The sequence below is a fragment of the Podarcis bocagei genome, assembly GCF_964188305.1.
Source record: "Podarcis bocagei genome assembly, contig: HAP1_SCAFFOLD_547, whole genome shotgun sequence".
Classification (NCBI taxonomy): Eukaryota; Metazoa; Chordata; class Lepidosauria; order Squamata; family Lacertidae; genus Podarcis; species Podarcis bocagei.
The window spans coordinates 1-9,165 of record NW_027669906.1 but is presented as its reverse complement, the minus strand read 5'-3'; the positions used below and the strand labels follow the sequence as shown (position 1 = coordinate 9,165).

General features: G+C 42.8%; 1 long non-coding RNA gene across 1 annotated transcript; it reads left to right on the top strand.

Moving 5' to 3' along the window:
* The first annotated feature begins 575 nt into the window (after positions 1 to 575).
* Positions 576 to 7,838, top strand: LOC308579646. Its single transcript, XR_014004569.1, has 3 exons — positions 576 to 740; positions 6,552 to 6,640; positions 7,518 to 7,838. It is a non-coding gene; the product is annotated as an uncharacterized lncRNA (long non-coding RNA).
* The last annotated feature ends 1,327 nt before the right edge of the window (positions 7,839 to 9,165 follow it).

Genomic DNA, 9,165 nt, shown 5'->3' with positions numbered 1-9,165 from the left:
ATAGATTGGTTGCAGATGTGTGAAATTACTATAAGGCCTTACCAGGAATGCTTTTTTTTCTTTCCAGAGTTACAGACTGGTGGAGGGACCTTATTGACCCATTGGCCAATTTAGGGTAAAGCAGAGTCTATTTTTTACTATGACTCCCATCATCTCCAACATGTAAATAGTCCTTAACATTTGGAGGGTACCAGGCTAGCAAAAGCTGCTACTGCCAGGCTGCGTGTAGCTAGATGATAACGATTTGTCTGTGCATTTCTCCTTCCACTCAGTGGCGTAGCGTGGGTTGTCAGCACCCGGGGCAAGGCAAGTAATTTGCGCCCCCTAACCCTAACCCCCAGATGTTGGGCCCGGTGCGGCCGGGCCCCCCTGCACCCCCCACGCTACGCCACTGCTTCCACTTGCAGGATAGCTGAATCTCAGTTTCGCTGCCACAAGTGCTTTCACAGGTGAATTATGGGACAAATTTGACTACCAGCTTTCCAGTTTGTCTAACCCTAACAATGAAACATTCAATTTACGAAAACCTTTCTTATGTTTAATTTTTTTCCAAGGCTTTCCTGAGCGTGGGAAGGAGGAAGATTTAAAAAACACACCACCACCCATCCTTTTTGCGAAACAAGCCTTGACCCACCTAAACATGCAGTTTGGGATAGAACGGTTCTAGTATACAACAAGTGTTTGTGTCCCACATCTTTCTTCAAAATATCAATTGAAGAGAACAAGCATCTGAAGTTCTGGTAAGCCTGTCCAACCATAAATCCCAACACTAATCTGAGTCATAAACCTAAATACAAAATATGATGAATGTGTGTGCTTTTGGTCTATATACATGTCAAATTCATTTGAGAAATCTGACAGGAGATGAACAAGAAAATAGCCCTAAAGTGGTGCCTAATAATAATAATGAAAAATGTATTTTTGTTTAATCCTTTATTTCCCCCCCCCCCACTTTGTTTGATCCTCTTTAAAGATTAATTTTAAGCCTGCCAGGATACTTGTTTCCTATATATAGTAGTACAGAAAGAGAAGAGATAGAAACGATAGTTTTTAAAAAGTACTCACGAGTTATATAATGTATTTGTCAAGAAGGAATGGCAAATGTATCTAAAATTAGCAATGTATAGGATCTGAATAGCAGTTTTGTGGAATAACAGGACTTATTTCAGGGCAATAAGCCAAAATAGAATCAGCCTAGAAGACAGATGAGTACAAAAGGAAGCGCTTCTTTATGCAACACATAGTTAAACATAGTTAAACTTTGATGGCCACCAACCTGGATGACTTTAAAGGAGGATTAGACAAGTTCATGGAGAAGAGATTTGTCAATGACTGCTAGCCAAGATAGCTGTGCTTTAGGTAGAGGGCAGAGGTAGAGGGAACCTTGATCCACATGTGGTGGCCATGTAAATATGCTAGAGAATCCCAGGAGATGATTCAAACAGAATTAAAAAACATCCTTAAGATCACATTTCCCAAAAGATTTGAGGCACTTCTGTTAGGGATAACAAGTGATGATGTCCCGAAAAAGGCACTCAAATCTCTTTTTATATGCGACACCCGCAGCTAGAGTGGTATATGCGGAGAGGGGGACATGGAAAGAAAAAGAGATACTCTTGAAGGAAATATGGCAGAATAAATTGATATAATACGCACAATTAGTAACTATGACCGCAAAACTAAGAAATAAAGATGAGTCATGGGTAGAGATGAGTGGATGTGTTTTTAAGAGTATCTCAGAGGGTGTAATAGTTTAACCTACAAGTAGGAATGAACATATGAGCAGCAGATAACATTAAATAATGGAAGATTTGAGACGAAAATGGGTGGAATAGTAGATTATGCAGCTGACAAAAGACTACAGTGGTACCTCGGGTTACATACACTTCAGGTTACAGACGATTCAGGTTACAGACTCTGCTAACCCAGAAATAGTACCTCAGGTTAAGAACTTTGCTTCAGGATGAGAACAGAAATCATGCTCCGGCGGCGTGGCGGCAGCGGGAGGCCCCATTAGCTAAAGTGGCACCTCGGGTTAAGAACAGTTTCAGGTTAAGAACGGACCTCCGGAACAAATTAAGTACTTAACCCGAGGTACCACTGTACCTAGAATGCCATGGAGAGATGAACTGGGAAGTCCGAGGTTAAGAGATAATTATGAATAAACAAACAAGCAAACAAAGATAGCTGTGCTCTGCCTTCTGCAGTTGCAGACAGCAATGCCTCTGAATACCAGTTGCCGCAGGACAGAAGAGTGCTCTTGTGATTGAATCCCAGCGGCATTTGGAGAACTGGTTTGCAAGACTAGATGGAGAACTGGGGTGGCCCAGCCTGCTCTTACATTTTTATTAATAATGGACATCATATGATGCAGTTGTAAAGCTTTATGTGTGCTCATGTAGCACTTCCATATTTGTTTTGGCGAAAGGAAAAGCTCTCTGGATCCATCACAAAATTGTCCACACCACTGAACTTAATGGGGAAACTCTTGCAGACAGGGAACTTTCATGTGTATAACAGATTCTGTGCAAAGAATTTGCCAGGCTGACAAGTGACTTTTTGGGTGTGCTGCCTTTCCTCCATTTATCTGCCCATACAAGAAGTGCAGTTAATGGAAATCTGCTGTGCCAGAAGCCTCAGTAGGGGCAAGAAGGCAAAAGGAGAGCAAGAAGCAGATAAGCTAGCTTTGATTACCAGGGTGGCTCTAAACTAACAGGCCTCATGAGTGCTGATCCTCAAAGCATTTTGACAACACCTATTTCCTTCTTGACACAAGGAGGAATTGCAAAGAAGGAAACCATGGAGTAGATGAGTCACCCTTTCTCCCCCACCTCTTGCCAGCTAGTCTTTCCGTGTGACAGCTTATGATGGTGCCCAGCATCTAAACTGTGTCCTGACAGTTATTAGGGATACTTCTCCATCTCCTGAGGCTGCTGCTTTGATGTGAAAGGTCATGGGAGTAGGGACTGCAAGCAGTGGTGTGTGGTCAGTTGGACCAGGGGGACTAGGCTAGTCCCCTAAATGTTCCCTTGGCACCTCCTACCCAAAGCCCAGGAAGCTTCTGGCCTGATTAGGCAGGGAAGCAAGATACTCACGTGCACAACATTGGGCCCCCATAATCGCCCTTGCAAGCTGGCACCTCTGGCCCTAACTGTTACCCAATGAAAAAATTCACTGCACGCCACTGACTGCAAAACAGTGTATACCTTGCAGTGTATACCTTGTAAAGCAGAAACGGGATCTTAAGGCAGGACCCCATATTTAGACTGTTCATTTCCTGGTGCAGACGGCAAGAGCACATTGTACCAATGCGCACACATGTGTTAGTTTAGATCCCCTCCTGCTGCTTCAAGCAAAGACAGTGGGTGAGGATCCCCTGACATTTCAAATTGGCCTAAAGCCAATGTATGGGTGCTTCAGAAAAAAGCACCTGTACAGAAATCTGTTAAATATAAGAGGGTTGCTGCTGCAGCTAAATAATAATAATAATAATAATAATAATAACAATAATAATAATAATAATAATAATAATAATAATAATAATAATAATTAATAATAAAAAATGTTTATACCCCACCCATCTGGCTGAGTTTCCCCAGCCACTCTGGGCTTGCTCCCAATCGAGTGTTAAAAACAATACAACATTAAATATTAAAAACTTCCCTAAACAGGGCTGCCTTCAGATGTCTTTTAAAAATAGGATAGCTGCTTATTTCCTTGATGGGAGGGTGTTCCAGAGGGTGGGCGCCACTACCGAGAAGGCCCCCTGTCTGGTTCCCTGTAACTTTGCTTCTTGCAGTGAGGAAACCACCAGAAGGCCCTCGGCGCTGGATCTCAGTGTCTGGGCTGAATGATGGGGTTGGAGACGCTCCTTCAGGTATACAGGACCGAGGCCGTTTTGGGCTTTAAAGGTCAGCACCAACACTTTGAATTGTGTTCGGAAATGTACTGGAAGCCAATGCAGATCTCTCAGGACTGGTGTTATATGGTCCCGGCGGCCACTCCCAGTCACCAGTATAGCTGCCGCATTCTGGATTAATTGCAGTTTCTGGGTCACCTTCAAAGGTAGTCCCACATAGAGCACATTGCAGTAGTCCAAGCGGGAGATAACTAGAGCATGCACCACTCTGGCGAGACAGAGGGTCTCGGCCTGCGTACCAGATGGAGCTGGTAGACAGCCGCCCTGGACAAAGAATTAATCTGTGCCTCCATGGACAGCTGTGAGTCCAAAATGACTCCCAGGCTGCACACCTGGTCCTTCAGGGGCACAGTTACCCTATTCAGGACCAGGGAGACCCCCACATCCACCCACCCCCTGTCCCCCCAAAACAGTACTTCTGTCTTGTCAGGATTCAACCTCAATCTGTTAAAGTTAACAAGTAAATGGTTAAAATTGCTAGCAATGGTTGTCCTTTTATTTGTTTATTTTTCTCTCTGCGGAAAGATCTGATGTAATGTCTGGTAGCATTTATAACAGTAATTGAATGAAAGAAAGGCAGTTTGACCAAAAATGGTAGGTTGCACAAGTTTCATTGCAGCAACTGAGCAAGTTTTTTTCCATGTAGTATCTTTCTGATGCAACGGGCTTTCCCTATGTAAGCTAGGCATCCTGCAGCCACTTTGAAATAGAGATGTCATAAAACACACACTTGATTTGTCTTGCCCTGAAATATCTTTGGATATCCTTTTCTTTTCTTTTTTTAAAGATACCCCTTCACGGTTGTATAGTGCGAATCAGGAGCCCACAGGAAAAACTATGGTTAGTGTTTCCTTTTCTACTGTGGACAGAGTAACATTGATGCCCCCAGACCCCGGATGAATTAAGATACTGGTTAAATACATCTTGAAAATAGATGCATATTAAAGTTATTAGATGTTTGTTGAACACCAGCAGCACATAAAATATAGGCTTATGTGTATGATTAGGTAAAGGTAAAGGGACCCCTGACCGTTAAGTCCAGTTGCGGACGACTTCAGGGTTGCGGCGCTCATCTTGCTTTACTGGTCGAGGGAGCCGACTTTGTCCGCAGACATCTTCCGGGTCATGTGGCCATGCGAACCAGAGCAGCACACAGAAACACCATTTACCTTCCCGTCAGAGCGGTATGTATTTATCTACTTGCACTTTGATGTGCTTTTGAACTGCTAGGTTGGCAGGAGCTGGGACTGAGCAACGGAAGCTCACCCCGTTGCAGGGATCGGCAAGCCCTAAGCTCTATGGTTTAGACCACAGCGCCACCCATGTCCTTTGTGTATGATTAATTGCACATTTAAAAAATGGTGAATGTTTAAGTATGATTCCACAAAAGCTCAGTCTTAAACCTGCACTCTACAGCCAATAGCACGTACAGAATCTTGAAATTAAGGGTCAAAATATTCGTTACATAAAAGATCCATGATCAGTTCTTCCGCTTCCACTTCACAACAGTTTTAAAGATACTGTGGAGACTGATTTGGATGCCTCACCCTTCCCCATGCCATTTCCCAATCTAAATCCCCCTGAAAGCTCAAAAATCAGAGCGCCCTCCCATGCCTTAATAAAAATGAACACATGTTGGGAACTCTGATCTCATATCTCCTGCAAGACATTGGTTTTGGCCCCTCAGGGCTTGAGAATCATCAGTGATTTCCCCCCCCCCCCCAAGTACAGCTATGGAAATGAGCTGCTAGGAGTAACTTGACTTATGTTTCTGGATTTCTGCATTCACACCCGTCAGCTGAGCAACCTGGCAAGTCATTTTCCCATCTAAATAAACATAACCTTGCTTACGAAGACTGTGTGTAATTAAACCGAGTCCATACCTATTAAACACTGAGTCACACTGTTCTTAGATGGTGTATTTTCATCTCTGAGCTCATCTGTACATGGCTGAATTGCTCGGCCTTATAAAGACTTTGAAAATTGCAATAAAACAAGGAACTGGCAGTTATGCAGTTTGTATGTGTGCTGAACTTCAGTTTTTTAAGGGTTTGTTGCTGTGCTGAACACCCAAGAGGTGTTGAGATAATGAGTTATCCACTCTTTGAAGGCTTTCTAGGATGTATTGCAGAGCTATACATTAAGTAGAAGTGAGGCTGCTGCCTAAGGCAGCTGATTTTGGAGTTTAATGAAATGCAGTGCAGACTAATCCATTGGAGTGAATGGGGTATGAATAGGGTGAATATCTTCAGGAATGGCTCTTCTGATATAGACTTGCCTGGACCCTTAGATCATCAGCTGAGGCCTTCTCTGATGGAGGATTGGAGGAGATGGGCTTTCCAGTTGCGGCTCCCAGGGAGATCTGTTTCACACCTTCACTGACAATCTTTTTGGCACCAGGTGAAAACTCAACTCCTGATGTGTCGATTTGCAACCTGGATATGTGTCACAGCAACCAGAGAACCAGTCTGCTCTAGCAAAATCCACCCCACCCCTGCAAAGTCAACTCACAAAAATAAATAAATGATGCAACATATTTCTAATTCAACAGTTTTGGCCATTCTGGCAAACACAGTTTAGGAGCATGACAACCCTTTGGTTGATTTATAATGCACGGATTCTGGTTTTCCAGGGTACCTGAATATCATACAACTGGGTAGAGGAATATTCACCATCTTCCCAATCAGCCTGCACAGAACTCACTGGCCATTGCTCTGTAAGGTACACAATTTGTTTCTAATATTTATTGTAAAACTGACAGCTTAATATAATTAGATGAGTGTAACTCTTCAGAAGCCAGAACACTTAATGACCTACACAAAATAATAGCCTGAGCCTCTTGATTTGTCCATGTATGTTTGATGTTGTAATCCTTCCAGACCAGGACATGCTGACTCACTTAACTCTGCTCAGATCCTGCTGTGCATCTGCTGGACATATAAAATATTACATTTTCCTGTTTCCTATGGGTTTTTTTCCCAAATAATATTTGGGCTGTTGATGTGATTTAGGTATGCATTTAGTATATGTACCAAGCATGAATTACGAAATACCATTGCAATTTTCAACTTATAGACATGAATAACTCTTAAGTGGGTAAAAATAAAACCCCACCAAAATATCTTGGGCATGATCTGATTAAAAGTACATGCATTCCAGTAATATGTGTGTGTGTGTGTGTGTGTTTGTGTGTGTGTGTGTGTGTGTTGCATCATTACTGCAAACTTGGTCTTACTGGAACAGTCAACTCCTTAAAAACAAAAACTCAAAACAACTCTCTTAAGCTGATCTGAACTTTGAAGTCTAAAGAGTGCTTCTGACTTTCCTCAGAAACTGAGATAATGTGACCTAATTTGGAACAAATCCATAGCTCACACATAAACTATTGAACCCACAATACTAGTCCAGAGAGAAAAATTATTAATTTATCTGGACGTGCTACCTCAAAACCTATTCTAAAATTGACGTAAGGAATATTAACTGCTTCACATTATTAAAGAACACTAAATGCTTCCAAATACTATATGAAAATGACGATGATAATATTGTATGAAAATGTGGAATATAATGGGCTTCCAACTTTTCTGGCCCGCTACAGACCAAAGGAGGTTGAGAGTGTTGTCCTTTTCTAAAGAAAAGCTGGTTTCTACTGAACAGTGACTCAGGAAGTTCACAGGTTGAGAAATACTTGCAACTGAACGCTTTGTGAAATGCAGCCATGATTCCCCCCAGCAGGTATGGAATTCCTGTCTTTGATCCTCCAATAGAAGGAAGGCTTTTGTACACAGACCTGCTGTCGGGCTATGTTGGATTATATGACCAATCCCCAGTTAATTAAACCAATTCACTAATACCAGTAGATCTGTCTACTCCATGCACTTATGTACAAATCAGCATGGAAAAGTTGGGAACCTCCTGACATAATGTGAGCTGAATTGATGAGGGGCATGTGACACAAAGGTCTTTCTGCTCTATCATGTTGGTGGCCTCGTTCCAATTCCGAGAAGCATCCAAAATGCCAAACCCTGCATCACTATGTGGTGTCAAAAGTGATTTGATTTACAAAGTCCAGAAACCGGAAGCTATAAAGCAGGGGTGGCTAACTTGTGACTATCCATCTGCTGTTGGGAGTGCAGGCCCCATCAGCACCAACCAACATGATCAATGGTCAGGGATGATGGCCATTGTTGTCCAGCAACATTTGTGCTTTCTACATGAAACTGCCAAAATAGTGACATTAAAAGGTTCTACAGAATACGTAATCTTCCATACTATAGCTTGGATCCAAAGGTTTCCTTCCTCCAATTGTTTTGTAAGCTGCCATGGGCGGGCTCTGCCCTGAAGTCACATTTCCTTAACGCACAAATCCAAGCCTATAGTATTTTTTCCCCCATTAAAGAAAGGAGGTACTAACAAGAGGATAACAAGAAGCAATATGATGCAACATGTCATTCATTCATGACTATGGATACAATGTGCTGTTATTAAGTAGTTCAATAAACCCATCACTGGGGAGAAATGCTTCAGACTTTTGGGAAACAATGAAGGGGGTAGTATTAAGGTGGATAAAGAAATCAGTTTGGTAGTTTTAACACATTCTAGGTGGCCCTGTGGGTTAAACCAGAGCCTAGGATTTGCTGATCAGAAGGTTGGCAGTTCGAAACCCCACAACGGGGTGAGCTCCCGTTCTTCAGTCCCTGTTCCTGCCAACCTAGCAGTTCAAAAGCACATCAAAGTGCAAGTATATAAATAGGTACCACTCCAGTGGGAAGGTAAACGGTGTTTCTGTGCACTGCTCTGCTTCGCCAGAAGTGGCTTAGTCATGCTGGCCACATGACCCGGAAGCTGTCTGCAGACAAATGCCAGCTCCCTCGGCCTATAGAGCAAGATGAGCGCCCCAACCCCAGAGTTGGTAACGACTGGACCTAATGGTCAGGGGTCCCTTTACCTTTACCTTTAAGATCCAGCAGTGAGATTCATGTTTATCAAGGGGATGGTTGAAAGAATCAGTGTTTGCAGCCCAAACAAAGGACAGAATTTCTTTTTGGAAGATATCCCACAATTCTTGGGAACCTCTAGAGAGGGAAAACTGAGTGCTGTCTGTGCAATCTCACGAAAGTAGATTGTTTGCATGGAGCTGTCCTTTGGGACAAGTTGAAAGTCTGATGGGAGCAAATTGTCATGGGCACATTGCCTCTAGTATCTATACCTGGTATTTAAGAGTCCTTTTGGCACTGTATAGCTAT